The sequence below is a fragment of the Coregonus clupeaformis genome, unplaced genomic scaffold (genome assembly GCF_020615455.1).
Source record: "Coregonus clupeaformis isolate EN_2021a unplaced genomic scaffold, ASM2061545v1 scaf1688, whole genome shotgun sequence".
NCBI classification, from domain to species: Eukaryota; Metazoa; Chordata; class Actinopteri; order Salmoniformes; family Salmonidae; genus Coregonus; species Coregonus clupeaformis.
Window position 1 is genome coordinate 37,553 of NW_025535142.1, and position 9,993 is coordinate 47,545.

Here is a 9,993-nt window from a genome sequence, read left to right on the forward strand (position 1 = left end):
TGAACAACAGATGGGATATGGGTTACAGATGATCATGCTGAATAACAGATGGGCTATGGGTTACAGGTGATCATGCTGAATAACAGGTGGGCAATGGGTTACAGGTGATCATGCTGAATAACAGATGGGCTATGGGTTACAGGTGATCATGCTGAATAACAGATGGGCTATGGGTTACAGGTGATCATGCTGAACAACAGATGGGCTATGGGTTACAGGTGATCATGCTTAATATCAGATGGTCTATGGGTTACAGGTGATCATGCTGAACAACAGATGGGCTATGGGTTACAGGTGATCATGCTGAATAACAGATGGGCTATGGGTTACAGGTGATTATGCAGAATAACAGATGGGCTATGGGTTATCATGCTGAATAACAGATGGGCTATTGGTTACAGGTGATCATGCTGAATAACAGATGGGCTATGGGTTACAGGTGATCATGCTGAATAACAGATGGGCTATGGGTTACAGGTGATCATGCTGAATAACAGATGGGCTATGGGTTACAGGTGATCATGCTGAATAACAGATGGGCTATGGGTTACAGGTGATCATACTGAATAACAGATGGGCTATGGGTTACGGGTGATCATGCTGAATAACAGATGGGCTATGGGTTACAGGTGATCATGCTGAATAACAGATGGGCTATGGGTTACAGGTGATCATGCTGAATAACAGATGGGCTATGGGTTACAGGTGATCATGCTGAATAACAGATGGGCTATGGGTTACAGGTGATCATGCTGAATAACAGATGGGCTATGGGTTACAGGTGATCATGCTGAAAAACAGATGGGCTATGGGTTACAGGTGATCATGCTGAATAACAGATTGGCTATGGGTTACAGGTGATCATACTGAATAACAGATGGGCTATGGGTTACATGTTATCATGATGAATAACAGATGGGCTATGGGTTACATGTTATCATGCTGAATAACAGATGGGCTATGGATTACAGGTGATCATGCTGAATAACAGATGGGCTATGGGTTACAGGTGATCATACTGAATAACAGATGGCCATTGGGTTACAGGTGATCATGCTGAATAACAGATGGGCTATGGGTTACAGGTTAGCATGCTGAATAACAGATGGGCTATGGGTTACATGTTATCATGCTGAATAACAGATGGGCTATGGGTTACAGGTGATCATGCTGAATAACAGATGGGCTATGGGTTACAGGTGATCATGCTGAATAACAGATGGGCTATGGGTTACAGGTGATCATGCTGAATAACAGATGGGCTATGGGTTACAGGTGATCATGCTGAATAACAGATGGGCTATGGGTTACAGGTGATCATGCTGAATAACAGATGGGATATGGGTTACAGGTGATCATGCTGAATAACAGATTGGCTATGGGTTACAGGTGATCATACTTAATAACAGATGGGCTATGGGTTACAGGTGATCATACTGAATAACAGATGGGCTATGGGTTACATGTTATCATGCTGAATAACAGATGGGCTATGGATTACAGGTGATCATGCTGAATAACAGATGGGCTATGGGTTACAGGTGATCATACTGAATAACAGAAGGCCATTAGGTTACAGGTGATCATGCTGAATAACAGGTGGGCAATGGGTTACAGGTGATCATGGTGAATAACAGATGGGCTATGGGTTACAGGTGATCATGCTGAATAACAGATGGGCTATGGGTTACAGGTGATCATGCTGAATAACAGATGGGCTATGGGTTACAGGTGATCATGCTGAATAACAGATGGGCTATGGGTTACAGGTGATCATGCTGAATAACATATGGGCTATGGGTTACAGGTGATCATGCTGAATAACAGATGGGCTATGGGTTACAGGTGATCATGCTGAATAACAGATGGGCTATGGGTTACAGGTGATCATGCTGAATAACAGATGGGCTAGGGTTACAGGTGATCATGCTGGATAACAGATGGGCTATGGGTTACAGGTGATCATGCTGAATAACAGATGGGCTATGGGTTACATGTTATCATGCTGAATAACAGATGGGCTATGGATTACAGGTGATCATGCTGAATAACAGATGGGCTATGGGTTACAGGTGATCATACTGAATAACAGAAGGCCATTAGGTTACAGGTGATCATGCTGAATAACAGGTGGGCAATGGGTTACAGGTGATCATGGTGAATAACAGATGGGCTATGGGTTACAGGTGATCATGCTGAATAACAGATGGGCTATGGGTTACAGGTGATCATGCTGAATAACAGATGGGCTATGGGTTACAGGTGATCATGCTGAATAACAGATGGGCTATGGGTTACAGGTGATCATGCTGAATAACATATGGGCTATGGGTTACAGGTGATCATGCTGAATAACAGATGGGCTATGGGTTACAGGTGATCATGCTGAATAACAGATGGGCTATGGGTTACAGGTGATCATGCTGAATAACAGATGGGCTAGGGTTACAGGTGATCATGCTGGATAACAGATGGGCTATGGGTTACAGGTGATCATGCTGAATAACAGATGGGTTACATGTTATCATACTGAATAACAGATGGGCTATGGGTTACAGGTGATCATGCTGAACAACAGATGGGCTATGGGTTACAGGTGATCATGCTGAATAACAGATGGTCTATGGGTTACAGGTGATCATGCTGAACAACAGATGGGCTATGGGTTACAGGTTATCATGCTGAATAACAGATGGGCTATGGGTTACAGGTGATCATGCTGAATATCAGATGGGCTATGGGTTACAGGTGATCAGCTGGTAGAGCACGGCGCTTGTAACGCCAAGGTAGTGGGTTCGATCCCCGGGACCACCCGTACACAAAAAAAAAATGTATGCACGCATGACTGTAAGTCGCTTTGGATAAAAGCGTCTGCTAAATGGCATATTATTATTATTATGCTGAATAACAGATGGGCTATGGGTTACAGGTGATAATGCTGAATAACAGATGGGCTATGGGCTACAGGTGATCATGCTGAATAACAGATGGACTACAGGTTATCATGCTGAATAACAGATGGGCTACAGGTTATCATGCTGAATAACAGATGGGCTGTGGGTTACAGGTGATCATGCTGAATAACAGATGGGCTATGGGTTACAGGTGATCATGCTGAATAACAGATGGGCTATGGGTTACAGGTGATCATGCTGAATAACAGATGGGCTATGGGTTACAGGTGATCATACTGAATAACAGATGGGCTATGGGTTACATGTTATCATGCTGAATAACAGATGGGCTACAGGTTATCATGCTGAATAACAGATGGGCTATGGGTTACAGGTGATCATGCTGAATAACAGATGGGCTATGGGTTACAGGTGATCATGCTGAATAACAGATGGGCTATGGGTTACATGTTATCATGCTGAATAACAGATGGGCTATGGGTTACAGGTTATCATGCTGAATAACAGATGGGCTATGGGTTACAGGTGATCATGCTGAATAACAGATGGGCTATGGGTTACAGGTGATCATGCTGAATAACAGATGGGCTATGGGATATAGGTGATCATGCTGAATAACAGATGGGCTATGGGTTACAGGTGATCATGATGAATAACAGATGGGCTATGGGTTACAAGTGATCATGCTGAATAACAGATGAGCTATGGGTTACAGGTGATCATGCTGAATAACAGATGGGCTATGGGTTACAGGTGCTGAATAACAGATGGGCTATGGGTTACAGGTTATCATACTGAACAACAGATGGGCTATGGGTTACAGGTGATCATGCTGAATAACAGATGGGCTATGGGTTACAGGTGATCATGCTGAATAACAGGTGGGCAATGGGTTACAGGTGATCATGGTGAATAACAGATGGGCTATGGGTTACAGGTTATCATGCTTAATAACAGATGGGCTATGGGTTACAGGTGATCATGCTGAATAACAGATGGGCTATGGGTTACAGGTGATCATGCTGAATAACAGATGGGCTATGGGTTACAGGTGATTATGCAGAATAACAGATGGGCTATGGGTTACAGGTGATCATGCTGAAAAACAGATGGGCTATGGGTATCAGGTGATCATGCTGAATAACAGATGGGCTATGGGTTACAGGTGATCATGCTGAATAACAGATGGGCCATGGGTTACAGGTGATCATGCTGAATAACAGATGGTTTACATGTTATCATACTGAATAACAGATGGGCTATGGGTTACAGGTGATCATGCTGAACAACAGATGGGCTATGGGTTACAGGTGATCATGCTGAATAACAGATGGTCTATGGGTTACAGGTGATCATGCTGAACAACAGATGGGCTATGGGTTACAGGTGATCATGCTGAATAACAGATGGGCTATGGGTTACAGGTGATCATGCTGAATAACAGATGGGCTTTGTGTTACAGGTGATCATGCTGAATAACAGATGGACTACAGGTTATCATGCTGAATAACAGATGGGCTACAGGTTATCATGCTGAATAACAGATGGGCTGTGGGTTACAGGTGATCATGCTGAATAACAGATGGGCTATGGGTTACAGGTGATCATGCTGAATAACAGATGGGCTATGGGTTACAGGTGATCATGCTGAATAACAGATGGGCTATGGGTTACAGGTGATCATACTGAATAACAGATGGGCTATGGGTTACATGTTATCATGCTGAATAACAGATGGGCTACAGGTTATCATGCTGAATAACAGATGGGCTATGGGTTACAGGTGATCATGCTGAATAACAGATGGGCTATGGGTTACAGGTGATCATGCTGAATAACAGATGGGCTATGGGTTACATGTTATCATGCTGAATAACAGATGGGCTATGGGTTACAGGTTATCATGCTGAATAACAGATGGGCTATGGGTTACAGGTGATCATGCTGAATAACAGATGGGCTATGGGTTACAGGTGATCATGCTGAATAACAGATGGGCTATGGGATATAGGTGATCATGCTGAATAACAGATGGGCTATGGGTTACAGGTGATCATGATGAATAACAGATGGGCTATGGGTTACAAGTGATCATGCTGAATAACAGATGAGCTATGGGTTACAGGTGATCATGCTGAATAACAGATGGGCTATGGGTTACAGGTGCTGAATAACAGATGGGCTATGGGTTACAGGTTATCATACTGAACAACAGATGGGCTATGGGTTACAGGTGATCATGCTGAATAACAGATGGGCTATGGGTTACAGGTGATCATGCTGAATAACAGGTGGGCAATGGGTTACAGGTGATCATGCTGAATAACAGATGGGCTATGGGTTACAGGTGATCATGCTGAATAACAGATGGGCTATGGGTTACAGGTGATTATGCAGAATAACAGATGGGCTATGGGTTACAGGTGATCATGCTGAAAAACAGATGGGCTATGGGTTACAGGTGATCATGCTGAATAACAGATGGGCTATGGGTTACAGGTGATCATGCTGAATAACAGATGGGCCATGGGTTACAGGTGATCATGCTGAATAACAGATGGGCTATGGGTTACAGGTGATCATGCTGAATAACAGATGGTTTACATGTTATCATACTGAATAACAGATGGGCTATGGGTTACAGGTGATCATGCTGAACAACAGATGGGCTATGGGTTACAGGTGATCATGCTGAATAACAGATGGTCTATGGGTTACAGGTGATCATGCTGAACAACAGATGGGCTATGGGTTACAGGTGATCATGCTGAATAACAGATGGGCTATGGGTTACAGGTGATCATGCTGAATAACAGATGGGCTTTGTGTTACAGGTTATCATGCTGAATAACATATGGGCTATGGGTTACAGGTGATCATGCTGCATAACAGATGACCTATGGGTTACAGGTGATCATGCTGGATAACAGATGGGCTATGGGTTACAGGTGATCATGCTGAACAACAGATGGGCTATGGGTTACAGGTGATCATGCTGAATAACAGATGGGCTATGGGTTACAGGTGATCATGATGAATAACAGATGGGCTATGGGTTACAGGTGCTGAATAACAGATGGGCTATGGGTTACAGGTTATCATACTGAACAACAGATGGGCTATGGGTTACAGGTGATCATGCTGAATAACAGATGGGCTATGGGTTACAGGTGATCATGCTGAATAACAGGTGGGCAATGGGTTACAGGTGATCATGCTGAATAACAGATGGGCTATGGGTTACAGGTGATCATGCTGAATAACAGATGGGCTATGGGTTACAGGTGATCATGCTGAACAACAGATGGGCTATGGGTTACAGGTGATCATGCTGAATAACAGATGGTCTATGGGTTACAGGTGATCATGCTGAACAACAGATGGGCTATGGGTTACAGGTGATCATGCTGAATAACAGATGGGCTATGGGTTACAGGTGATCATGCTGAATAACAGATGGTTTACATGTTATCATACTGAATAACAGATGGGCTATGGGTTACAGGTGATCACGCTGAACAACAGATGGGCTATGGGTTACAGGTGATCATGCTGAATAACAGATGGTCTATGGGTTACAGGTGTTCATGCTGAACAACAGATGAGCTATGGGTTACAGGTGATCATGCTGAATAACAGATGGGCTATGGGTTACAGGTGATCATGCTGAATAACAGATGGGCTTTGTGTTACAGGTTATCATGCTGAATAACATATGGGCTATGGGTTACAGGTGATCATGCTGCATAACAGATGACCTATGGGTTACAGGTGATCATGCTGGATAACAGATGGGCTATGGGTTACAGGTGATCATGCTGAACAACAGATGGGCTATGGGTTACAGGTGATCATGCTGAATAACAGATGGGCTATGGGTTACAGGTGATCATGATGAATAACAGATGGGCTATGGGTTACAGGTGCTGAATAACAGATGGGCTATGGGTTACAGGTTATCATACTGAACAACAGATGGGCTATGGGTTACAGGTGATCATGCTGAATAACAGATGGGCTATGGGTTACAGGTGATCATGCTGAATAACAGGTGGGCAATGGGTTACAGGTGATCATGCTGAATAACAGATGGGCTATGGGTTACAGGTGATCATGCTGAATAACAGATGGGCTATGGGTTACAGGTGATCATGCTGAACAACAGATGGGCTATGGGTTACAGGTGATCATGCTGAATAACAGATGGTCTATGGGTTACAGGTGATCATGCTGAACAACAGATGGGCTATGGGTTACAGGTGATCATGCTGAATAACAGATGGGCTATGGGTTACAGGTGATCATGCTGAATAACAGATGGTTTACATGTTATCATACTGAATAACAGATGGGCTATGGGTTACAGGTGATCATGCTGAACAACAGATGGGCTATGGGTTACAGGTGATCATGCTGAATAACAGATGGTCTATGGGTTACAGGTGTTCATGCTGAACAACAGATGGGCTATGGGTTACAGGTGATCATGCTGAATAACAGATGGGCTTTGTGTTACAGGTTATCATGCTGAATAACATATGGGCTATGGGTTACAGGTGATCATGCTGCATAACAGATGACCTATGGGTTACAGGTGATCATGCTGGATAACAGATGGGCTATGGGTTACAGGTGATCATGCTGAATAACAGATGGGCTATGGGTTACAGGTGATCATGCTGAATAACAGATGGGCTTTGTGTTACAGGTTATCATGCTGAATAACATATGGGCTATGGGTTACAGGTGATCATGCTGCATAACAGATGACCTATGGGTTACAGGTGATCATGCTGGATAACAGATGGGCTATGGGTTACAGGTGATCATGCTGAACAACAGATGGGCTATGGGTTACAGGTGATCATGCTGAATAACAGATGGGCTAAGGGTTACAGGTGATCATGATGAATAACAGATGGGCTATGGGTTACAGGTGCTGAATAACAGATGGGCTATGGGTTACAGGTTATCATACTGAACAACAGATGGGATATGGGTTACAGGTGATCATGCTGAATAACAGATGGGCTATGGGTTACAGGTGATCATGCTGAATAACAGGTGGGCAATGGGTTACAGGTGATCATGCTGAATAACAGATGGGCTATGGGTTACAGGTGATCATGCTGAATAACAGATGGGCTATGGGTTACAGGTGATCATGCTGAACAACAGATGGGCTATGGGTTACAGGTGATCATGCTTAATATCAGATGGTCTATGGGTTACAGGTGATCATGCTGAACAACAGATGGGCTATGGGTTACAGGTGATCATGCTGAATAACAGATGGGCTATGGGTAGCAGGTGATCATGCTGAATAACAGATGGGCTTTGTGTTACAGGTTATCATGCTGAATAACAGATGGGCTATGGGTTACAGGTGATCATTCTGCATAACAGATGGGCTATGGGTTACAGGTGATCATGCTGGATAACAGATGGGCTATGGGTTACAGGTGATCATGCTGAATAACAGGTGGGCAATGGGTTACAGGTGATCATGCTGAATAACAGATGGGCTATGGGTTACAGGTGATCATGCTGAATAACAGATGGGCTATGGGTTACAGGTGATCATGCTGAATAACAGATGGGCTATGGGTTACAGGTGATCATGCTGAATAACAGATGGGCTATGGGTTACAGGTGATTATGCAGAATAACAGATGGGCTATGGGTTACAGGTGATCATGCTGAATAACAGATGGGCTATGGGTTACAGGTGATCATGCTGAACAACAGATGGGCTATGGGTTACAGGTGATCATGCTGAATAACAGATGGTCTATGGGTTACAGGTGATCATGCTGAACAACAGATGGGCTATGGGTTACAGGTGATCATGCTGAATAACAGATGGGCTATGGGTTACAGGTGATCATGCTGAATAACAGATGGGCTTTGTGTTACAGGTTATCATGCTGAATAACAGATGGGCTATGGGTTACAGGTGATCATGCTGCATAACAGATGGGCTATGGGTTACAGGTGATCATGCTGGATAACAGATGGGCTATGGGTTACAGGTGATCTTGCTGAACAACAGATGGGCTATGGGTTACAGGTGATCATGCTGAATAACAGATGGGCTATGGGTTACAGGTGATCATGCTGAATAACAGATGGGCTATGGGTTACAGGTGATCATGCTGAATAACAGATGGGCAATGGGTTACAGGTGATCATGCTGAATAACAGATGGGCTATGGGTTACAGGTGATCATGATGAATAACAGATGGGCTATGGGTTACAAGTGATCATGCTGAATAACAGATGAGCTATGGGTTACAGGTGATCATGCTGAATAACAGATGGGCTATGGGTTACAGGTTATCATGCTGAATAACAGATGGGCTATGGGTTACAGGTGATCATGCTGAATAACAGATGGGCTATGGGTTACAGGTGATCATGCTGGATAACAGATGGGCTATGGGTTACAGGTGATCATGCTGAACAACAGATGGGCTATGGGTTACAGGTGATCATGCTGAATAACAGATGGGCTATGGGTTACAGGTGATCATGCTGAATAACAGATGGGCTATGGGTTACAGGTGATCATGCTGAATAACAGATGGGCTATGGGTTACAGGTGATTATGCAGAATAACAGATGGGCTATGGGTTACAGGTGATCATGCTGAAAAACAGATGGGCTATGGGTTACAGGTGATCATGCTGAATAACAGATGGGCTATGGGTTACAGGTGATCATACTAAATATCAGATGGGCCATGGGTTACAGGTGATCATGCTGAATAACAGATGGGCTATGGGTTACAGGTGATCATGCTGAACAACAGATGGGCTATGGGTTACAGGTGATCATGCTGAATAACAGATGGGCTATGGGTTACAGGTGATCATGCTGAACAACAGATGGGCTATGGGTTACAGGTGATCATGCTGAATAACAGATGGGCTATGGGTTACAGGTGATCATGCTGAATAACAGATGGGCCATGGGTGACAGGTGATCATGCTGAATAACAGATGGGCTATGGGTTACAGGTGATCATGCTGAATAACAGATGGGCTATGGGTTACAGGTGATCATGCTGAATAACAG